At 36.8% G+C, this 23,921-nt stretch overlaps 1 long non-coding RNA gene, 14 other non-coding genes and 1 pseudogene across 16 annotated transcripts in view; all 16 read right to left on the minus strand.

Annotated features, from left to right (window-relative positions):
- LOC113267261 (uncharacterized) overlaps positions 1-23,921 on the minus strand; it is a 129,240-nt gene that overhangs the window by 38,351 nt on the left and 66,968 nt on the right. For both annotated transcript variants that reach the window (XR_008961464.1, XR_008961465.1), the window contains 16 exons: positions 23,146-23,226; positions 21,991-22,079; positions 20,987-21,055; positions 18,292-18,360; positions 16,883-16,968; positions 15,912-15,996; positions 14,932-15,015; positions 13,989-14,066; positions 12,963-13,048; positions 11,205-11,262; positions 8,433-8,594; positions 8,118-8,203; positions 7,312-7,470; positions 6,354-7,037; positions 4,021-4,105; positions 124-206 (listed from right to left, as the gene is read on the minus strand). This is a non-coding gene — a long non-coding RNA (uncharacterized LOC113267261). The remainder of the gene's footprint in view (positions 1-123; positions 207-4,020; positions 4,106-6,353; positions 7,038-7,311; positions 7,471-8,117; positions 8,204-8,432; positions 8,595-11,204; positions 11,263-12,962; positions 13,049-13,988; positions 14,067-14,931; positions 15,016-15,911; positions 15,997-16,882; positions 16,969-18,291; positions 18,361-20,986; positions 21,056-21,990; positions 22,080-23,145; positions 23,227-23,921) is intronic.
- LOC113267481 (small nucleolar RNA SNORD113/SNORD114 family) lies at positions 1,353-1,426 on the minus strand. The gene has a single exon (XR_003320823.1). It is a non-coding gene; the product is annotated as a small nucleolar RNA SNORD113/SNORD114 family (small nucleolar RNA).
- Positions 2,486-2,560, minus strand: LOC113267492 (small nucleolar RNA SNORD113/SNORD114 family). The gene has a single exon (XR_003320833.1). It is a non-coding gene; the product is annotated as a small nucleolar RNA SNORD113/SNORD114 family (small nucleolar RNA).
- On the minus strand, positions 3,619-3,690 carry LOC113267451 (small nucleolar RNA SNORD113/SNORD114 family). Its single transcript, XR_003320795.1, has one exon. It is a non-coding gene; the product is annotated as a small nucleolar RNA SNORD113/SNORD114 family (small nucleolar RNA).
- Positions 5,523-5,595, minus strand: LOC113267425 (small nucleolar RNA SNORD113/SNORD114 family). The gene has a single exon (XR_003320780.1). It is a non-coding gene; the product is annotated as a small nucleolar RNA SNORD113/SNORD114 family (small nucleolar RNA).
- LOC113267489 (small nucleolar RNA SNORD113/SNORD114 family) lies at positions 6,914-6,986 on the minus strand. The gene has a single exon (XR_003320830.1). It is a non-coding gene; the product is annotated as a small nucleolar RNA SNORD113/SNORD114 family (small nucleolar RNA).
- On the minus strand, positions 7,921-7,998 carry LOC113267473 (small nucleolar RNA SNORD113/SNORD114 family). The gene has a single exon (XR_003320816.1). It is a non-coding gene; the product is annotated as a small nucleolar RNA SNORD113/SNORD114 family (small nucleolar RNA).
- LOC113267453 (small nucleolar RNA SNORD113/SNORD114 family) lies at positions 13,553-13,624 on the minus strand. The gene has a single exon (XR_003320797.1). It is a non-coding gene; the product is annotated as a small nucleolar RNA SNORD113/SNORD114 family (small nucleolar RNA).
- LOC113267450 (small nucleolar RNA SNORD113/SNORD114 family) lies at positions 14,534-14,608 on the minus strand. Its single transcript, XR_003320794.1, has one exon. It is a non-coding gene; the product is annotated as a small nucleolar RNA SNORD113/SNORD114 family (small nucleolar RNA).
- LOC113267470 (small nucleolar RNA SNORD113/SNORD114 family) lies at positions 15,498-15,572 on the minus strand. Its single transcript, XR_003320814.1, has one exon. It is a non-coding gene; the product is annotated as a small nucleolar RNA SNORD113/SNORD114 family (small nucleolar RNA).
- Positions 16,470-16,543, minus strand: LOC113267486 (small nucleolar RNA SNORD113/SNORD114 family). Its single transcript, XR_003320826.1, has one exon. It is a non-coding gene; the product is annotated as a small nucleolar RNA SNORD113/SNORD114 family (small nucleolar RNA).
- On the minus strand, positions 17,669-17,742 carry LOC113267423 (small nucleolar RNA SNORD113/SNORD114 family). The gene has a single exon (XR_003320778.2). It is a non-coding gene; the product is annotated as a small nucleolar RNA SNORD113/SNORD114 family (small nucleolar RNA).
- LOC113267472 (small nucleolar RNA SNORD113/SNORD114 family) lies at positions 20,578-20,652 on the minus strand. The gene has a single exon (XR_003320815.2). It is a non-coding gene; the product is annotated as a small nucleolar RNA SNORD113/SNORD114 family (small nucleolar RNA).
- LOC113267462 (small nucleolar RNA SNORD113/SNORD114 family) lies at positions 21,577-21,651 on the minus strand. Its single transcript, XR_003320806.1, has one exon. It is a non-coding gene; the product is annotated as a small nucleolar RNA SNORD113/SNORD114 family (small nucleolar RNA).
- LOC113267458 (small nucleolar RNA SNORD113/SNORD114 family) lies at positions 22,723-22,797 on the minus strand. Its single transcript, XR_003320803.1, has one exon. It is a non-coding gene; the product is annotated as a small nucleolar RNA SNORD113/SNORD114 family (small nucleolar RNA).
- Positions 23,626-23,695, minus strand: LOC113267484 (small nucleolar RNA SNORD113/SNORD114 family; annotated as a pseudogene).

The following is a 23,921-nucleotide window of genomic DNA, read 5'->3' on the forward strand; positions in this document are numbered from 1 at the left end:
TTCCATATTCAACACTGAGATCCAGCTGCCTTCTTTAGTTCTATTTTACACATTTTAATAACACAGTGAATAACCTTTAAAAAATCCACTTAAACTGAGAAGAGAACTTCAACTGTTACTCACATTAATCTCCATCCTCCTATTTTAGAGGCAACCACAGAACGTGTGCCCATGGAAGCGGCTGAATCATCTCCAGTGAGTTCATCCTGAGGAGTAGAGAACAGAGCAGATGATTAAAAAAAAATTGAAACCTAATCCGTATTGATCCTTGCTTTCTGCATTTCATTTACCCAGTATTTAGGTATTTATTACTGTTTCTTTATATATGTATTGTCATCCTATAAAAATCCAATCTTTGGTCTGAGGAAGAACAATTACAGTGATTCGTACTCAGGCATGCCTACAGAACCAGGGTCAAAGAGATGACCCACTGATCCACTTTTTCTTTTTTTTTTTCTTTTTTTTTAAGATTTTATTTATTTATGTGACAGAGAGACAGCCAGCGAGAGAGGGAACACAGCAGGGGGAGTGGGAGAGGAAGAAGCAGGCTCCGATCGGAGGAGCCTGATGTGGGGCTCGCTCCCATAACGCCGGGATCATGCCCTGAGCCGAAGGCAGACGCTTAACCGCTGTGCCACGCAGGCGCCCCTGATCCACTTATTTCTTTTTCTTTTTTTTTTTTTTTTAAGATTTTGTTTATTTATTCGACAGAGATAGAGACAGCCAGCGAGAGAGGGAACACAAGCAGGGGGAGTGGGAGAGGAAGAAGCAGGCTCCGATCGGAGGAGCCTGATGTGGGGCTCGCTCCCATAACGCCGGGATCATGCCCTGAGCCGAAGGCAGACGCTTAACCGCTGTGCCACGCAGGCGCCCCTGATCCACTTATTTCTTTTTCTTTTTTTTTTTTTTTTTAAGATTTTGTTTATTTATTCGACAGAGATAGAGACAGCCAGCGAGAGAGGGAACACAAGCAGGGGGAGTGGGAGAGGAAGAAGCAGGCTCCGATCGGAAGAGCCTGATGTGGGGCTCGATCCCATAACGCCGGGATCGCGCCCTGAGCCGAAGGCAGACGCTTAACGACTGCGTCACCCAGGCGCCCCTGATCCACTTATTTCTTAACGGCATCACAGCGCTTTCAATTCTTAGCAATAGTATACTCTGCCTTGCTACTTGGGTTGCTATTTGGACGATTCCTCACCCTATTCTTATTTATTTTTATTTGCTTGATCATTCTATCATTGATCCACTAACAAGTCTGTATCTATGAAACAATTCAGGAATATGATCTTATTCCTGACAGCTCTCTGTAGAATCAATTTCAACAGAAGGAGCAGACCAAATTACGTTCTGTGTTGGACCTCAGAGTTTCAGACACATAATTTCATCGTCCATGACTCCCATGCCACTGGTTATCATCACGGGTCCAGGACTCAGTCTCTTCTTAGTTCTACTTCTGTATCAATTAAATCATTAACTCATTGATAATTATAAAAATAAGACATGGTTCACAGGAAGCCTAAAATAAGATCCTTGAATACCCCTAACATCAGTTTACAGAATCATTATCCAAATGGACTGCATCACCTCCAACCTGAACATTACAGATTAATCAACATAATGTTTCTTATCACATTTATCATGAGAACACGTTTAATTTTTTACTGATTTTTCTTAGTGATACAATGATTACCCTTAAACATATGTCCCATTTCAAGACATTTATCTTGACCATTATTCGCCTTCGTGTCTTTCCATACTCAAAGGGAGGATCACAACCTTGATCATGGCAGAAGCTGAAATCAGGGGCACCTGGGTAGTGCGGTCGTTAAGCGTCTGCCTTTGGTTCAGGGCGTGATCCCGATGTTCCAGGATCAAGTCCCACATCGGGCTCCTCCGCTGGGAGCCTGCTTCTTCCTCTCCCACTGCCCCTGTTGTGTTCCCTCTCTCGCTGGCTGTCTCTCTGTCACATAAATAAATAAAATCTTTAAAAAAAAAAAAAAGAAGCTGAAATCAGCTCAAGCATCCGTTCTGAAGAGTAACAAGCAGACAAGATGATAAAAATATTGAGATATTCTCTCCATTGATTCATATACCCCACTATTCACTTGCAGTCATTTTGGCATTTATGCAGTTATTGTAATTTTCCCCTTAATAAATCAAATGTCGAAGTTGTAACTGACTCAGTAACTACTACTTACTCTCCACATCATTCTTCCTCAGACATATACACGTGAATCTTTTATTTTCCATTCTGATTCATAGTAATATCATTTTACTTATTATATACTATAGCAATGAACAATGCTCTACCCTCTTTGTATTTATTCATTTATATATTTATACTACTATTTATTTCTTATTACAATACTTTACAACATTCGTGTACACACAGACCAAGTGCGCGGTCCTCTCTCTAGAGGATCTAGACCTGACCTCTCTCTAGAGGATCACTTCAAATGGGAGAAAGGACTAGATTTCTTTTGTGTTGGACCCCTCAGTTCCAGACCCGTGGTGTTCATCATCCAGGACCCATATGCCACCACTTGTCATCATTTATCCGGATATTTCCCTCATTATCTTCAATCACATCTACATGTTTTAATTAATTCATCAATACACTAATAATAATAAAATATTTTTAGGGGTCACAAAAACTCAAAACAAATCCCTGAACATCTCTAACATTTGTCTACAGATAATTTCCACTGACAATATATATCATTCATTAATTGACCTCAACGTTTCCTATATAGGTTAATTAACACAATGCTTCATATTAATCTGATTCTAATTATTTGGCCATGGCTGGCAATCATAAATTATATTTCATAATTTTTTAAATCTTATTATGTTATGTTAGTCACCATACAGTACATTATTAGTTTTTGATATAGGGTTCCATGATTCATTGTTTGTGTATAACACCCAGCACTCCATACTTCACAATTTTTTAATAATGCAGTGAAAACCTTTTTGTAAAACCACAAAACTAAGAAAAGAATTTTGACTATTACTCATATTGTGCTCCATGCTCTTCACACATAGATGCAACCACAGAGCTCTTGACTATGGTGGATTGCTTCAATCAGCCAAGGGTGACCATTCTAAGGAGTATCAGACAGAGCAGGGGATAAAAGATCGAGATCATATTTCATTCATCCCTGTACTCCACCTTTCATTCAGTCAGTCATTTAGGTAGCTATTGACTTGGGATAATGTATAGTTTCTTTTCTATTAACTAAACAAATAATATCCATCTTGCCCCTTCCAAAGAATCTGAACACTATACTTAATACGGTCTATACAATCAACTTAGCCACAGAGACAACACCCTTATACCATCTCTTTCCTAATGGATATCAGTCTTTTCAATATAATTAATATATTACTATATTATAGTAATTTTTGCCTAACCACCTATTTTCATAGTTGGACAAGGCTTCATCTTCTCCATTTAAATTCATTTACACATTTGTGTATTAGTAATTTCACTGATCCAATTATAAAAATAGGAAGAAAATTCATGAACATAATGACCAAAACCATAGTCTTTATATATTTCTGACCTTTGCGTCTAGACCACATCAAAGAGGGACAACGGAGTAGATTCCAGCTGTGTTGGACCTCAGAGTTCCAGACACGTATTCATCGTACATGACTCATACGCCACCAGTGGTCATCATTGATCCATTATACTCCCTCTTTTTCACCTTTTGTTTCTACATTATTTATTGATCAATTCATAATTCAGTTTATAATTTTAAAAATGATTATTCACAGAAACAAAGAGTCTAGAAATCCCAAATATCTATTTAGACTCATTCTCATGTCTTTATCACCTTCATTAATTATTATCAATTCATATTATGTGCATTAATCAATATAATGCTTCATATTAATCCCTTATCAGTCAGTGGGCTATTTGGATTCCACTGATTATACTCCACAGTTTTCAATAATGCACTGAATACTGTTAAACAAAGTACTGAAACTAAGACCAAAACTTCGACTATTACTCACACGGTCTCCATGTTCCTATCACGTGAATGTAACCCGAGATTTTGTGACCAAAGAAGAATCCTTAAATCTGCTTGACAGGTCCATTCTAAGGAGTACAGAGTAGAGCAGACAACAGAAAATTTCAGATCCAATCTCCACTGATCCTTCTTTACTGCATTTCATTTATTCATTTAGCCCACGTTAATTTTTCATAATGTGGTACTTTTTCCCTTATCTAAAGGAAAGCTTAAACTTGAGACTGATTAATAACAATAATAACAGCTCTTACTTATCAGCGCCTCCATAATTCTTAAGCAAACAGGCAAAAACGCTTATTCTGTTTATTGCTTAATAAGCATTTTTGCTCATTTTTTATATGTCGCCACATACATTCCCAGCTGGACAATGCTTCACCCTATTTATCTGGGATTTTTACATTTTTAATGCTTTGAATTCTGAGTCCTTCATAATAATAAATCTAAGTATATGAACCCAAACTAAGAATATGAGCTTTGCCTGTTTCTACATTGACCCCTGGTGTCATTTACAACAGAAAATAGGCTAGATTTTGTTTTGTGTGGACTCCGAATTACGGACGTGCAGCACTCAACCCCATAGGATTCCTATGCCGCCAGTTCTCATCATTGGTCTGTGTTTGGGCCTCCTTTTCTTCAATCGTTTCTACATTTGTAACAATTAAATTGTGATTTCATTGATAATAAAAATCAATAAATGATTCATAAAATCACAAAGACCCCTGAAGAAGCCTAACTTCTATCTGCAGAATCATGTACCACATAGATTACATCTTTCATTAGTTGACCTCAATGTTGCACATTATCGGTGAATCAACATTAATATTTCATATCATATTTCTCATCAGGCCACAGTTAACTTTTTATTGTATTTATTACTTTTAAATGATACCATGAATGCTCTTAAACAAATCACCCAAAACAAAGTAAGGCCTTTGACAATTACCTGCCTCTGTCTCTTTTCTAACACAAAGATAACAACGATTTTAATCACCGGGGATGCTAAAAACCAGTGTGTGCACTCTGAAGATCTGATAAAATACGATACAAGTAGACAATATGGTAGAAGATTGAGTCATTTTCTCTGTATTTTCCACCACTCGTTTGGATAGTCATTTGGGCATTTATTAATTTTTGGTAATATTTATTTATTTTTCCCTTACTAAAATAAACTTCAAATTGATACCTGACTGAGAGCAATAACTATCACCTATCACTGTCTAAATCACCCTTAGTCAAATATGAAATCCACGTGGTCCTTTTTTTATCCATTCCTTTACACTAATATACATTTTCCTTAGTATGTATTTCATTTTGCTCATGAACAAAGCTTCATCTCTCCATGTTTACTTATTCCTCCATTGATACATTTATAATAATATTTTAAAGCTTCATGAACTCAAAGGCCAAGAACTAAATCCTTATATATTCCTGACATCCATCCATAGGTTCCCTTCCTAAAGGAGAGTGGACCAGATTCCATTTGCATTTGACCTCAGAGCTCCAGAAAATGTGTCTATCATATATGACTCATATCCCACCCATCATCACTGGTGGTCCAGGACTGGCTTTCTTTCTCCATGACCACCTACATTTGTTCACCATTTAATTCATTAATAAAGAAATACACATAAATCACACGAAAAAAACAAAAGTAAGATTCTTTAGTATCTCTAACATCCTTATACACAATCATTTCCACTGAGACCAAATCTCTTTCATTGACTCAGCTTAGTGTTTTATATATGCATTAATCAACACAGTGCTTCATATTAATCTGATACTTAACACTGGCATATCTCATCTTTTTTGATTATATTTAATACTTTTTTAAGTTTTTACTTCAGTTCCGGTTAGTTAACATACTAGGTTATTTTAGTTTCAGGTGTACAATATCGTGATTCAGCACTTGCACACAATACCCAGTGCTCATCACAGGTGCGCTCCTTAATGCCCATCACCTGGTAATAGCCCCTCACCCCCACCAACTCCCCATCAGTTATCATCAGTTTGTTCTCTGGAGTTAAGAGTCTGTTTCTTGGTTTGCCCCTCTCTCTCTTTCCCCTTTGTTTTTTTTCTTAAATTCCACTTATGAGTGAAATCATACGGTGTCGGTCTTTCTCTGACTGACTTATGTCACTCAGCATAATACCCTCTAGCTCCACCCATGTCATTCCAGATGGCAAAATTTCATTCATTTCTATACGATTTATATATATATATGATTTATATGATATGTATATATAAATTTATAATAATACATTGAAAATGTTTTTTAAAACAATAATTGAGCCAAGAAGAACATTGACTATTACTCACACTGGTCTTCATGCTCCGAAAACCAGAGAGCTCCTGACCATGGAAGATCTTAAATCCACTGGAATACGTCCATTCTGTGGAGTACAGAAGTGGAAGAAGAACAACAACAACAAAAAGATTGAGACATTCTCTCCACTGGCCCATAATTCCACCTTTATTTATTCAGCCATCTAGGAAATTAGTAAGTTGTGATCATGTCTATTTTATTTTCTCTTAAGGGACCAAATCACATCAATATGGCCATTGACAAAGAATAAACAATGACTACTCATTACTGCCTATGTCATACTCAGCAAAAGGGACACATGCTTGTATCATTTATTTTCATTAACTGTCAGTGGTTGCAATATATATTAATTGTACTTCGTACCATATGTTTTTACAACTGGACAATGATTTACTCCCATCATGCATTTGTAATACGTTTATTGCTATTTTCACTGATCCAATTATAGTTGTAGAATGAAAATGAATAAAAACCAAGACCAAAAAGAAGATCCTTGTATATCCTGACGTCTGCATAGCACCATTTCAACAACATGGAATGGATTGGTTTTGCGGTGGACCTCAGAGTTCCAGACACATAGTATTCACCACACAATTCCTATGCCATCAGTCGCCACCACTGGTCCAGGACTGGCTCTTTTTTCTACTGTCATCTGCACCTGTTTATTGATTAATTGCCTAATACAGAAATAAACATAAGTTACCAAAAAAAAAATCACAAAACCCTTGACTATCCCTAACATCTATCCATACAATTATTGCCACTGAAGACAAACGCTGTCATTAACTGAACTCAGTGTTTCACATATGGACTAACATCATACTGGCTCACAACGATGTTTGATATTGGTATGTTTGGGCTTCTTAATTATAGCAAACACTTTTTAATAATAGAGTCATTAAAACAAAACAAAACATTCCATCCAAGATAAGAACACTGACCATTACTCACATCGTTCTCTAGGCTCCTAAGACAAAGACGCAACCACAGAGCTCCAACATGTGCAGCTGCTTTAAGGAGCTTGAGTGTGCCCGTTCTGAGGAGCCGAGAGCAGAGAGGACGGTAACAAACTGCGACCTCATCGTCATGGATCCTTGCTTCTGCAATTCCCTTTTCAGTGATTCAGGCAATCATTAATCAGGCGTATACTATATTTATTTCATTTTCTCTTAAGAAAATGAACAACTTAGACCTTGTCCCCAGCCCAGAAAATGAACATCGACTATCATTTATTTTGTCTCTATCATCCTCAGCCAAAGATTTAAGTCATATACCCATTTACACGTCTTCAGACTTCACACGCTTTTCAAATTTATTAATACTATTTCTTGCCTTACCACGTATTTTTATAATTAGAGCATGCTTTCCCATATTCCTCTTTCTTTACTTATATTTATATATATATATATATATTTGTTTAGTGACTATTTCAATGCTCCAATTATAATCGCAGATGAAAATGCACGAACAAACACAGAGACCAAAAACCAGATCTGTCTGTATTCCTGACTTCTGCCTACAGCATCCTCTCAAATGAAGAGGTTGCCCTGTAGTGTTTGGTCGGACCTCAGAGTTTCAGACACATGTCATTCATCATCATCCATGACTCATACGCCACCAGTCATCATCATCGGTCCAGGACTGGTCCTCTTTCCCTTTGTTCACTTCTAAGTTCTTTATTAATTCACACTAATGATACAGTGAATATTCTTAAGAAAACCGCCCAACTCAACCCGAGAACTCTGACTATTACTCACATTGGTCTCTATGCGCCTAATGCCTAAAGGCAGGCACAGAACTCATGACCATGGAAGATGCTTCCATCAGCTCAACTGCGTCCATTCTGAGGAGTACAGGGCAGAGCAGGGGATAAAGAAAATTAAGCCCTTATCTACATTTACCATGCCTTTCCACATGTCATTTACTGAATGTTTTGCATACGTGTTAATTTTTCATTATTTTTCTTTCCTACAAAGGGAAGAAACTTGAACTTGGAACTGATTCAGAATTTTAAAATAATTGACTTTTAATTACCTATGTTGACATAATTCTTAGCCAAAGAAGTAACATACTTGGGGGCGCCTGGGTGGCACAGCGGTTAAGCGTCTGCCTTCGGCTCAGGGCGTGATCCCGGCGTTCCGGGATCGAGTCCCACATCAGGCTCTTCCGCTATGAGCCTGCTTCTTCCTCTCCCACTCCCCCTGCTTGTGTTCCTTCTCTCGCTGTCTCTATCTCTGTCGAATAAATAAATAAAATCTTTAAAAAAAAAAAAAAAAGAAGTAACATACTTGATCCCTTTATTTCTTAATGGGCACTGGTGTTTTTTTTATTAATAATATGTCCTGCCTCACAACGAATGTTCATAATTGGCCAGTGCTTCATTTTCTGTTTATTTACATTTCTTTAATGGTTCTAACATTGATCCATTAATGGTAATAAATTTAAATCTATAAAGCCAAAATGAGAGCGTGACCTTTACATATTTCTGACATCTGCCCATAAGATCATTTCCAAAAGAAGGATTGGACTAATTATGTATTGCGTTGGATCTCAGAGTTTTAGATACTTATTTTCCATTGTCCATGGCTCATACGCCATCTCCCTTAACTATGGAGAATAAACTGAGGGTTACTGGAGGGGAGGTGGGTAGGGGGTTGGAGTAACTGGGTGATGAACATTAAGGAGGGCGCTTTGATGTAATGAGCACTGGGTGTTACATGCAACAGATGAATCACTAAATTCTACACTGAAATTAATAATACACTGTATCTTAACTAACATGATTTTAAATAAAGCCCCCCCAAAAAGCAAGCACACATATTACATATCACCATCTGTATCATCCTGTCCCAAAATGTAAACCCCTGATCCATTTATTAATCAATTCCACTTGTCCCAAGTTACATTAATAGTAATTCTCGCCTCACCACATATATTCATAGCTGGATATGCTTCACCCTTTTCATCTTTAGGCACTGACATATTTGTTTCTCTCCTTTATTCATTACAATAATAAAATCAAAATCCATGAAGCACCAAAGCCTAAGAACATGACCCTTGAGTATTACTGAAATCCACAGGCTCAGTCCCACAGATACAGACGCTTAAACCCCTTTTTGTAATGGACCTCCATAGGCCACAGGTGTTTTGATCATAAAATATGGTTCAGAATGCATTCCATTCACATCCCTGGTCCACAGTTTGTCCTTTTCCAGCTAATCTGTATATTCTTTTTCTATAGAGTCACCACCTGCATCAGAACTAAACCACTGACTACCACCTACATCTCCCATGTGCTGCTTCCTCGTAATAAAGGGAGTTTACATCTTTATGAGTTAAGGAATGTCTAAGGAAAAGCTGAAATAGAAATTTAAAGAGCTATAAAAATGAATGACACGGACCTGACCTATTTTTAACATCATCTCAGCTAGTGGAGGCGGGTCGGAGGGGGGAAACAGGTGACGGGGACGAGGAGTGTGCTTGTGATGAGTGCTGGGTGTTACACGCAAGTGTTGAGTCACTGGATTGTACACCGGAAACACCTGTATGCTAACTAACTGGGATGGAAATAAAAACTTTTTAAAAAGTATTAAATATAATCAAAGAAATGCTGAGGATGGGGCCAGCAATCTACAGGTTAACCAGCTTTCAGGGGATGGTGGTGCTCACTCAAGTTTGAGAACCACTGCTCTACAGTCAGCTACCCCGAGCGGTAACACCTTTAACCCACTGATTTCTTAATACACTGCAAGGTTTCCTAATCGTATAAACAAAAATTTCAACCTCACAGTTTTTTCTTAATTAATCCAGCATTAATTACTCTCTTTATCTATCTACCTACCATCATTTATCTATCATCTATCTACTTATCTATCATCTATCTGCTTATCTATCATCTACTGATTTTTTAATTTAGTCTCTTATAATAATGTACTAAATTCCCAGAAGCCACTTAAACCACATAATTAGATTCTTGCACATTACTGAAGTCTGGCTATAGCCTTGTTCCTGCAGACATAATATACGAAATTACCTTTTGAGATGAATTTCAGTAATGAAGAAATGAATTAATCACAAGACACATTCAGAATGCACTCCATTCACATCATGGGTCCTTGCTTGGCTCTTTTTTTTTTCAAGTTTTTATTTAAATTCCAGTTAGTTAGCATATAGTGTAGTATTACTTTCAGGAGTAGAATTTACTGATTCATCACATATAACACCCAACGCTCATCCCAAGTGCCCTCCTTAATACCCATCCCCTATTTAGCCCATTTCCCCACCCACTTTCCAGCTAGCAACCCTCAGTTTGTCTTCCAGAGTTAAGAGCCTGTTTTATGGTTTGCCTCTCTCCTTTTCTTCCCCTACGTTCACCTGTTTCATTTCTTAAATTCCAATATGAGAGAAATCCTATGGTATTTGTCTTTCTCTGACTGACTTATTTTGCTTAGCGTTATACACTCAAGCCCTGTCCATGTCACTGCAAATGGCAAGATTTCATTCTTTTTGATGGCTGAGTAATATTCCATTATATATATATATATATATATATATACCACAACTTCTTTATCCAGACACCAGTCAATGGACATTTCATCTCTCTCCATATTTCGGCTAGTGCAGATATGCTGCTGTAAACATCAGGGTGCATGTGCCTCTTTGAATCAGCATTTCTGTGTCCTTTGGGTAAACACCTAGTAGTACAATTGCTGGATCATAGAGTAGTTGTATTTTTAATCTTTTGAGGAACCTCCATAATTTTTCATTTAACTTGTACAATCTTTAAAGATGTAAGTATAACCATGAGCCCACTATCCACTCCCCATCCAAAGAGTGCAACTTACATCTCTCTCTGAGTTGTTTCATTGATTTAACAACTTAGATCATAAATGTGGTGCCAACCTAAGATGAAAAATTAGATACTTAAGAGAGTGAATGAAAATCCTCAAACCTTTACAAGAAAAGCTGTACTGAAATTGGTTACTTCATAAACCTTGCCATACAGCTCCATCATAGACCCATATTTGGTCTTCCTTGATTTTATTTATGCCCCTAAATATTTATCAGTAGCTTTAATATTCGTTCATTCAATCTTTAACTCATAAAAAGTTGACAACCAGTCACTTTTTTAAAAGAATGAAAACAACCTCCCAGAAACCCAGAATAGAAACGCTGCTGTGTATCCACCTGTGCGGTTCTCCTGACTCGACCTGCAGAGAGCTGAGATTTGTGTCTTAGGAGGGACAAAACCTGAGTAGAACTGCTGGATCATGCATCACCGTGTGCTCGTCACTGGCCACGAGCTTTGACCCCTTTTACTGTATTCACTTGTTACCTTATTTATTAACTTACAATGATAAAATGCATACTGTTGTACAAAATCAAGATCATAACACTAATTAATAAAAACGGTGCCCAGTTGCTCACTATCATAAATGACAAAGGACTATATACTTCTTCCCAACGTTACTGACAAATTATTGATAAATGTAGTTGTATATTTGACTTTTGATTTACGCATACATTGTGGAATGATTACCAATAGAGCACAGTGAAGCAAACTGGATTGGTCATAACTTGTTACATGACTCAATTTTGTCACAGCTACAGGCTTGACCCTCTTTAATACAGTTAGTTGATTACATGATATAAACTTTTCCCCAATTTCTCAACTGAAAAGAAACAAAAACAAAAACACCTGCATCCCAGAGGCAGCACAGAACATGAATATCGACAACCACATACATCTGTCCCTACATCCCTTCTAATGAGGTATAAACACCTTAATATATTTTTAATGGACTTTCATTTCTTAGAAATGAATTCGTGAGGATGTTCATTTCACTACATATGCTATAGTTATTCCACGTTTGGCCCTATTTTTCCTTCATTTACTCACACATATTTTTAGTTATTATTACATCGCTTAATTTTTAATAAGCAATCAATACTTGTGAAACTCAAAAGCCAAAGAATAAAATTCTGGGATAGCTCTAACAACTGCTTGTAGGACCATCTGTAACAGAAGCAATAGACTAGGTTTCTTTTTGTGTTGGATGCCAAAGTTGTAGATAAGTCGTATTCATCCTTGCCTCTTAGGCTACTAGTCATCGGTATTGGTCCAGATTTCATCCTCTTTTTCTTCATTGAACCATAATTTTGTTTAAAGATTAATTCATTAATTCACTAATAATAAAAAATGCCCACAAGGTTTTGAAAAGTGACTTTAATATCCCTAACATATGTACATAAAATCATTTTCTACAGGCAAACAGTCTAGATCTACTTTGCTAACTGACCTCAGTGTAGAATGTATAGATTGGCCAACATGCTCATTTTAACCTCTTACTTTACCATTAGTGCATGGTTGGCAGTGACTAATGTGTAACATCTGTCCGTAGAATCATTTCCCCCATCAATTCACTTCTTTCATTAACTGACCTCAATGTTTTGTATATGGATTAATAAACACAATGCTTCATGTTAGTTCATTTGGGGGCCACGGTCGGCATTCACTGATTATATTTCACATTTTTTAACAATACAGTGAATACCCTTAAACTGACTACTCAACTGAGACAAGAGCATTGACTATTACTCACATTGATCTCTATTCTCCAACACATAGATGCAGCCATAGAACTTGTGATCATGGAAGAATGCTTAAATTGGCGTGAGTGTGTCCATTCTGCAGAGAACAGAGTAGAGCAGACGAAAACAAGAAGCTTTATACCTTATCTCAATTGGCCCTTGCACCCCACCTCTCATCTAGTCAGTCACTTAGAGAACTTGCAATGGGGGGAACTGTTTATTTAATGTCTCCTAATAAATGAACAATAATGATCTTGCTACTGACACACAATATGAACATTGCCTCTTACTATTTAACACCGCCTACGCCGTCCTTCGCCGAAGAGGCAACACCTTTGTCTGTATCGTTTATTTCCTAATGGACAGGAGTGTGTTGTCAATACACATTAACAGTATTTCTTGTCTCGCTACGCATTTTGATAACTGGACAATGCTTTATGACCTTAATCTTTATTTATATATTATTTGTTGACCATCTCATTGATCCAATTATAAAAATAGAGAATGCATGAACATGAACCCAAAACAGGATCCTTCTATATTTGTGGTATCTGTCTACAGGATCAGTTCACACGAGGCAGTGCATTAGACTGCTTTTCTGTTGGACCTCAGAGTTTCAGACACGTATTCATCGTATATGACTCATACGCCACCAGTGGTCATCATTGATCCAATACTGTCCCTTTTTTTCTCTACTCAGTGCCACATTGTTTATTGACTAATTCATTAATTCACTAAAATAATTTTAAGATGCTACTATTCATGACAACGTAACAAGAGCCTTGATATCTCTAATCTTTCCCTAGGATCATTCTGACATCCATGTATCACTCTCATTAATTATAATGGTTTACATAAATGCATTAATCAATATAATCAACCCCTATTAATCAATATAATCAATTCCATATTTGTCACTGGGCTACAGTTGACCTTACTTGATTATATTTCATACTTCTTAACGATACAGTGAATACCTTTAAAAAAACACACACACACACAAGAAGAAGAAGATGAAAACTTTGGCTACTACTCACATTGGTTTCTATGCTCCAAACTCCCAGATGCAACCAGAGAGCACGTAATGATGGCAGTGCTGCTGGAGCATATCCATTCTGAGGAGCACAGAGCAGAGCAAATGGTTAACAGGGTGGAGACACACTCTACTGATGCACTGATTTTACCTTCAATTTGTCTGTCACTTAGGAATACAGCATGTTGGGGACATATTTATTAATTTTCTCTGAACAAACAATATCGAACTTGACACAGACCAAGCGTAAGAATTTTGGCTGTTATTTACTGTCTGTACCCTTCTTAGCGGAAGAGGTAAGACACTTGAACCATTTACATTTCTTAAAAACTCCAGTATATTCAAAAAATGTTTATAATTTTTATTAGGAGTAGACATGCTTCACCCTCTTATCTATACTTGCATATTGATTCTTCTTTGAACCATTTGTTACAGTAGAATCAAAATTCATGAAAACGAACCAAGAAATTGTACCTTTTTCTTTCCCTAACAACTGTCCATAGGACTACTTCAAAGAGAGGCAACAGACTATATTTCTTTTTTTTTTAATTGGACCTCAGAGTTTCAGACACGTTATATTCATCATCCATGACTCATACGCCACCAACTGTCATCACTGGTCCAAATCCGGGTCTTGTTTTCTTCATTCTCTTGTATATTACATCACTAATTCCTTAGTTGACTAATGTTAATTTTTAAAACCCTGTGATTCAAAAAAATCCAATAAGAGCAACAAATATTCTACCACTGCCTATAGGACCATCTGCCACGTTGTTTCATGTCTTACACCAGTGGTCAGCCATACCTCACATACGCATTAGCAAATGTTATATGCCATATTTAAAGGCTCCTGTGTTGAGGGTTTTAAATTGTATTTTACACTTTCAACACTGCAGTGGATACCTTATTTTAAAAACTTTTAAGCAAATACAAGAACATTTACTCACATTCATCTCTATGCTCAGAACATGCAGGAAATCACAGACCTTTTGACCATGGAAAATGCTTACATCAACTGGAGTGTGTCGATTCTGAGGAGTGTTAACACAAAGAAGATAATTAAAAATTAAAACTTCTTCCCTATTAGTCCTTGTTTTCCTCATTTTATTTTTCCAGCTACGCGGTGCTAATTAATTTTTCACAACATGCATACATACGAAAATATAAATGTATATATTACAAAATTAACATCCTCAACTCAAGAATGACCCAGGCTTACAAAACTGGATATCGCTTATCAGTGTGTCTACGTGAGCCTTACAAAAAGAGATAACACCTTCGGTCCATTAATTTCACAACCTGCCTCAGTTTCTTTAGGTTACCTCAAAAGGATTTCTTGTCTCACCAAATATATTGGTAGTTGATAAGGCTTCATCCTTTTTTAATTTTTTTATAGATTTTTTATTGGTTCGATCATTGATCCACGTACATTAATAATATAGAAATCCATAAATCCAAAATTATAAGAACGTTATCCTGTATATTTCTCACATCGATCCACAGGATCGTTGTGTTGGACCTCAGACTTCCAGACACGTAGCATTCATCGTATAGGACTCATCCGCCACCAGCTGTCATCATTGGTCCAGGATTGGCCCTCTTTTCCTTTACCCTCATCCATTAATTCACCAATCTACTAACAACAGTAAATTAAACAAATATTTACGAATTGCAAAAATGCAAAGACAAAAGCCTTCAGTATTTCTACCATTTTTCTTTCAAATCATTGCCTAAATAAACAAACTTCTTCATTAACTACCCTCCTTATGGTAAAGGTAGATTGGTCAACATAATGTTTCATGCAGTTCCAACTCAGTCCTTGGACCATGGTTGGTCTTTTATCTTATACTTAACACTTTTTAAATAATTATAGCGATACCCTAAACAAACCCTCCAAACCAAGACAAAAACTGTGATTATTACACACATTGGGCTTCATGCTCCCACACAGAGAGGCTAGCCTGGAGCGCCTGAACATGGGGGATGCTTACTCCGGGTCAGGTGTCTTCTTTCTGAGAAGCACAAAGCAAAGTAGATGAGAACAAGACGGAAACGTTACCTCCTGCGTTCTGGACATTCCGCTTTACATGGAGTCAATCATTTGGAAATACATTAATTTGCAATCATGCTTTATCTTCTATTTTTAAAAATGCATTAATATCTCACTTGCTTCTGACCCAGAGTAAGAACCTCTCTATTACCATGCACTAAAGAGGCACACGAACCATTTATTTTTCTTAATGGAATTCAGGATATTCAATACCTTTGAATGGTATTTATTGCCTCACCATGTATATTAAAAGTGCATATGCTTCATGCTCTTCATTTTTACTTTTTAGTATTTGTACATCGATTCTTAAATTGATCAGCTGATAATAAAAGAATCAAAATTCAAGAAAACAATGTAAGAAAATAGTCCCTTTACAGTCCTAAAATCGGTCTATAGAATAATTTCAGACAGGTACTAAATGGTATTTCTTTTGCGTTGGACTCAGAGTTCCAGACACATAGCAGTCATTGTGCATGACTCTTATGCCCCCAGCCGTCATCGCTGGTCCATATTTCAGCTCCTTTTTCTTTATTTTCTGCATATTATTTCATTAATTCCCTAATTCACTAATATTAATTTTAAAAACCCTATGATTCACAAAAAAATGAGTAAGAACCTTGAATATTCTACATCTGTCCCTAGAATCATTTATCACATTGATATACTCTTTCTCATTAATCATTCTTAATCTATCATAAATGCATTAGTAAATGTAACGCTTGGTAATACTCCCGTATTTATCACTGGCCATGATTGGCCTTTCGAATTATAGTCACACTATTAATAACACAGTAAACACCCCTTTTTTTTACAACCTGTCAAATGAAAACATGAGATTTATTACTCACATTGGTCTCTGTACACCTGAAACACAGATGCAGCCATAGAGACTGTGACCAGGAAAGAATTCTTCAACCACCTTTAGGATGTCCATCTTGGGGGATATAAAGCAAAACATGTTGTCAAAAGAAAATCAGAGACTTCATCAGAATCGATCCTTCTTTTCCACATTTCATTCATTCTGTCATTTAGGAATTTCTTAATTTTCATTCTCTTTTTTTTTTTAATGATTTTATTTATTTATTCGACAGAGATAGAGACAGCCAGCGAGAGAGGGAACACAAGCAGGGGGAGTGGGAGAAGGAGAAGCAGGCTCATAGCGGAGGAGCCTGATGTGGGGCTCGATCCCAGATCGCCGGGATCACGCCCTGAGCCGAAGGCAGGCGCTTAACCGCTGTGCCACCCAGGCGCCCCTTAATTTTCATTCTCTTAACAAAGGAACCACCTCAAATTTGAGACTGACCTAAAAACTACAATTAACTTATACTTAGGAGTTTTTCTGATCCTTAGTCAAGGAACTGACACTCTTGATCCATTCATTTCTTAAGGGGTATCAGTATTTTCAATTTTCAGTAATAATAATTCTTGCCTCACCACATATATTCACAGCTGGACAATGCGTCACTCTCTTGTTCTTTATACACTTATGTATAATTCATTAATAGTTCAATCACCGATCCATTTATAATAATAAATCTAAATTGATAAAACCAGGACAAGAAGATGACCTTTGTATATTTCTAGTATCTGTCTACAGGAGCATGTCTAAAAGAGGGATCCAACTGCATCCTGTGTTGGACCTCAGAATCCCAGGCACATATTATTCACCATCCAGACATATATGCCACCAGCTGCCACCAAAGGTTCAGGTTTGGGTCTTTTTTTCTTCATTTATTTCTATATTTGTATCAAATAAATCATTAATCCATTAATAATAATAAAATAAATACATGAGTCACAAAATCCGAGAAGAAGATCCTTTCAGATCTCTAAAATCTCTCTATAGAATCATTTCCCACAGAGACTGATTCTGTTTCAGTAATCGACCTCTGTAGTGCAATTATTGATAAACCAACATCATGGCTGATATCATTATTCCTGGAACATTGTTAACTTTCTAAAATTGTGTTTCATACTTTTTTTTAAGATTTTATTTATTTATTTGGCAGAGAGAGAGACAGTCAGCGAGAGAGGGAACACAAGCAGGGGGATTGGGAGAGGAAGAAGCAGGCTCCCAGCAGAGCAGGGAGCCCAATGTGGGGCTTGATCCCAGGACCCTGGGATCACACCCTGAGCCGAAGGCAGACGCTTAACAACTGAGCCACCCAGGCGTCCCTGTTTCATACTTTTTAATAAGTCAATGAATACCTTTAAACAAATGACCCAATCTAAGATGACAACTTTGACCATTACTCACCTTGGTCTCCTTCCAACATGGAAACAACATGACAATCTTGACCATGGCCAATCAGCTTGGGGTTCCATTCTGAAGAGTACCAATTAGAAAAGGTGATAAAAAGATTAAGACATTCTCTCCATTGATCCAAATTTTCCACCATTCATATATGTAGTCATTAAGGTATTTATTAATGTATGGTAATATTTATTTTCCCTTCATAAAAGAAACATCAAATGTTCAAATTTGTCAGTTTAATAACTGCCTTTTTAAAATAAAGATCTCTCATTTTTTAATTGAGGTAAAATTAGCCATTTAAAGTAACAAATTGGTAGCATTCAATATTTTCACAATATTGTGCAACTGCCATTTCTATGTAGTTTCAAAATACTTTCATCACTCCAAAATAAAATCTCATACTCATGACACAGTCTCTCCTACTCCTCCTTTCTCTAGCTCTGGGCAACTACAATCTTTATTCTCTCTCTATGGATTTATCTACATTGGATATTTCATATAAATGGAGTCATGCATGACATGACCTTTCCTGTCTGCCTTCTTTCACTTAACACAATGTTTTCAAGGCACATCTGCATCGCAGCACGGATGACTACTTCATTCCTTTGCAACCACTCTGGGAAACAGTATGGAGGTTCCTCAAGAAGTTAAAAATATAGTTACCCTACAGCCCAGCAATTGCACTACTAGGTATTTACCCAAAGGATACAAACATAGTGATTTGAAGGGGTACATGCACCCCAATGTTTATAGCAGCAATGGCCACAATAGCCAAACTATGGAAAGAGCCCAGAGGTCCATCGACAGATGAATAGATAAAGAAGATGTATTACAAATATACAATGGAATACTACTGAGCCATCAAAAAAACGAAATCTTGCCATTTGCAATGATGAGGATGGAACTAGAGGGTATTATGCTAGGCAAAATAAGTCAATCAGAGAAAGACAATTATCATATGATCTCACTCATATGTGCAGTTTAAGAAACAAGGCAGGGGACCATAGGGGAAGGGAAAAAATAAAACAAGACAAAATCAGAGAGGGAGACAAACCGTAAGAGACTCCTAATCATAGGAAACAAACTGAGGGTTGCTAGAGGGGAGGTGGGTGGGGGATGAGGTAACTGGGGAATGGACATTAGGAAGGGCACCTGATGCAATGAGCACCGGGTATTATATAAGACTAATGAATCACTGAACCCTACCTCTGAAACTTATAATACACTATATGTTAATTAACTGAATTTAAATTTTTTAAAAAATAGAGCAACCCTATGACCCAGCAATTGCACTACTAGGTATTATTTGTCCAAATACAAACATAGTGATTCGAAGGGGCACAGGTATCCCAATGTTTACAGCAACAAGGTACACAGTAGCCAAACTATGGAAAGAGCCCAGATGTCCATGCACAAATGAATGGGTAAAGAAGATGTGGTGTACATATACAATGGAATACTACTCAGCCATCAAAAAGAATGAAATCTTGCCATTTGCAACAACGTGGATGGAACTAGAGGGTATTATGCTAAGCAAAATAAGTCAGTCAGAGAAAAACAAATACTGTATCATTTCAGTCATATGTGGAATTTAAGAAAAAACAGACGAACACAGGCGAAGGTAAAATAAAATAAGATGAAAACAGAGGGAGACAAATCATAGGAGACTCTTAACTCTAGGAAACTGAGGGTTGCCGAAGGGGAGGTGGGTGGAGGGATGGAGTAACTGGGTGATGAGCACTGAGGGCAGTTGGTGTAATAAGCACAGGTTGTTATGTGCAACTGATCAATCACTAAATTCTACCTCTGAAACAAAGAATACACTACATGTTAATTAAATTGAATTTAAATTTAAAAAATTTTTTTAATTTTTGAGTATAGTTGACACACAATGCTACATTATTTTCAGGTGTACAAGACGTGATCCAACATCGTTATACATTATGGTATGCTCAATATGCTATTACAATGTCACTGACTGTATTCCTTATTTTGTACCCTTTATTCCCATGACTCAATAATTGACTACTACTGATCACTGTCTATATCATCCTTAGTCAAAAGTGTTAAATGCATTTGATCCATTTATTACTTATTCTAACATATTATTTTTCCTCACTACATATTTTAATTATGAACAATACTTAACCCTCTTCATTTTTATTCATTCATACGTTTATTCTGCCATTGACACTTCTATAATATTTCTAAAAATTCTTGATCACAAAGAATAAGAACAAGGTCCTTATATATTCCTGACCTCTGTTAAACTAGATATCTTTGTATTGGATGGACCTCAGACTTCCAGACACATAGCATTCATCGTATATGACTCATACGCCACCAGCTGTCATCATTGGTCCACACTCAGATTTTCTTTTCTTCATTCTTGTTTACATTTGTTTACTGTCAATTTATCAAGTCATTAATATAATAGAATAAGTATCTGTGAATCACAAAACTCAAGGAACAGATCCTTAACATCCCTAGCAACTGTCTATAGAATCTTCTGCCTCACCGAATATGTTTATTTGACTAATGATCCTCATTGGGAACGTATTGATTAGTTACCATAATGTTTCATGTCAACATCATATTTACCATTGAGCTATGTTTGGAATTCCTTAAATTTTTAATATGACACTGAATATCCTATACAAACCACCTAAATCAGGAGAAGAATCTGACTGTCACTCACATTGGTCTCCATGATCTTACACGCAGGGGCATCCATGAGCACCTGATCATAAGTCCAAGTGTCTCCATTCTGAGGAATACAAACCAAAGCAGACAATAACAGGAGGCTGAGAGACTGTTGATCCACACACTCCATCTTCAGTTAGACATTTAGGAATACAGTGAACTGGGATCATATTTATTATTTTTCTCAAAAAAAAATCAAACCTAACACTAATATAAAGTAAGAACTCTGGCTGTTATTTATTGTCTATATATCATTCTCAGCCAGAACAAGATATGTGAACCATTTACATTTCTTAATGAACTGCATCATTTTCAATATATGTTAATAGCTTTTATCACCTCACCACATATACTAAGAGCAAACATATTTCACCCTCTTTATTTGTACTTGTACACCGATTGTCTCTTTGGTCCATTTTTTTACAGTAAAATCAAAACTCATGAACACAAAACGAGATTCATTTTTTGTGTATAACACCCAGTGCTCCATGCAATATGCAATATGTGAGAAAATTAATCTTTTATTTTCCTAATATTTGTCTATAATATGTCAAACAGAGGCAATAGATGAGCTTTCTTTTTTTGTTGGACCTCAGAGTTTCAGACACGTAATATTCATCATCCACGACTCACACACCACCAACTGTCATCATTGGTCCAAATCTGGGCCTCTTTTCTCTTCACTCTCATCAGCCTAAGTTCACTGACCAATTCATGAATTCACTAATATTAATCCCTAAAACTCTATGATTCACAAAAACCCAAGAATAAGAGCAATGAATATTCTGTCTGCCTATCAGATCATCTGCCACATTGATATATCTCTTTCATAAATTATCATCAAAGTTCCATATATGTATTAATACATACAATGCAGCAGACCAATCCCATATTTATCATTCCTGATGGTTGGCATTTCTTACTATATTTCACACTTCTAATAATACAGTGAATACCTGAAAATAAATTCTCAAACGCAGACATGAAACTATTACTCACATTGGTCTCTGGGCTCATTACACAAAGAGGCAACCACAGAGCTCGTGACCACGGAAGACGTTTCAACGCACTGGAGTCGTGCACCCATTCTGAGGGTTACAGAGCAGAGCAGGTGATAAAGAAAAATTGAGGCCTTCTCTAACTGGTCCTTGTTTTCCTCATTTCATTTACTCAGTCATAAAGGTACTTACTGTTTTTCATAATTTATACACATATATACGTATAAATATAAATGCAATGTTATGATCCTTAGAAAAAGAGGGACTGGGGCGCCTGGGTGGCACAGCGGTTAAGCGTCTGCCTTCGGCTCAGGGCGTGATCCCGGCATTATGGGATTGAGCCCCACATCAGGCTCCTCCGCTAGAAGCCTGCTTCTTCCTCTCCCACTCCCCCTGCTTGTGTTCCCTCTCTCGCTGGCTGTCTCTATCTCTGTCAAATAAATAAATAAAATCTTTAAAAAAAAAAAAAAGAAAGAAAAAGAGGGAACACCCTTGGTCCATTTATCTCTTAACCTGCACTGCTTTCTTTAGTTTATATTAATAGTTCTTGCCTCACCACATATATATTCATGGTTGGCAAAACTTCTTCCATGGTTTTATTTAGTTATATATTTATTGATTGGTTCTATCAGTGACCCACTCATTTATATGAATAACACAGCAATTCACGAACCCATGATTACTAGAACAAGATTCCTGTATAGTCGTAACGGTGATCCACAGGATCATTGTGTTGGACCTCAGACTTCCAGACACGTAGCATTCATCGTATAGGACTCATACGCCACCAGCTGTCATCATTGGTCCATGCACAGGCCTCCTTTTCTTTATTCTCATATACATTTTTTAAGGATCAGTTCATCAATTCACTATGGTAATTAAATAAATATCTATGAATCACAAAAGCCCAAGGACAAGGGTCTTCAGTATCCCTATCATTTTTCTTTAGAATCATTGCCTCATTGAAATACCTCCCATTAATCATCCTCATTGTTATAAAGGTAGATTAATCAACATCGTATTTCATACATTTCCAATTTCATGACTGGATCATGGTTGGTCTTTTCTCTTATACTGAATACTTGTTTTTAAATAATACAGAGAATCCCCAGGTGAAACCACCCAAAGTGAGACGAAAACATTGACTATTACTCACATTGGCTTCCATGTTCCTACAGACAAATGTAGAGATCACTGGCCAAGGCGTACTACTTAAACCACCCTGGGTGTGTGCATTCTAAAAAGTAGAAAGAGTAGATAATAACATGAATGAAACATTTTCTCTATTGATCCTTGCGCTACATTTCATTACTCAGTAATTAAGCTGCATATTAATTCAGGGTAATATGTATTTTACTTTTTCTTAAGAAAAACAAACATTGAACCTTCCACTAACCCAGAACAAGCGTATTGGCCGTTGTTTATATTATCTATAGCACTCTTATGTAGAGGTAATACCCATGAACGATTTCTCTCTCATTCTTGCCTTACTACATTGCTTCTTTTATTGATTCACTTATCCTAATAGAACTAAAATTCATGAACACAAAGACCCCAGAACAAGATCCCTGTAAAAGTCTAAATCTGTCTATAGGATCATTTCCAACAGAGGTGATAAACTAGATTTCTTTTGATGTTGGACCTCAGAGTTCGAGATGTATTCATCAACCATGATTCATACGACACCAGCCATCGTCATTGGTCCACCCTTGGCCTTTTTTCCCTCACTCTCATCATCCTTTGTGTATTAATTAATTCATCAATTTATCTTATAGTAATAAAATACCTATGAAGCAAAAAAAACACCTAGAATACACACCCTTGAGCAGTCCCACATCTGTCCATGGAATCATATGCTACATCAGCATATTGCCTTGATTGGTCACCCTCAAAGTCTCATATAGGGACTACCCAATGTAATGCAAAGTAATA

Source organism: Ursus arctos, unplaced genomic scaffold, assembly GCF_023065955.2.
Source record: "Ursus arctos isolate Adak ecotype North America unplaced genomic scaffold, UrsArc2.0 scaffold_25, whole genome shotgun sequence".
Lineage (NCBI taxonomy): Eukaryota > Metazoa > Chordata > Mammalia > Carnivora > Ursidae > Ursus > Ursus arctos.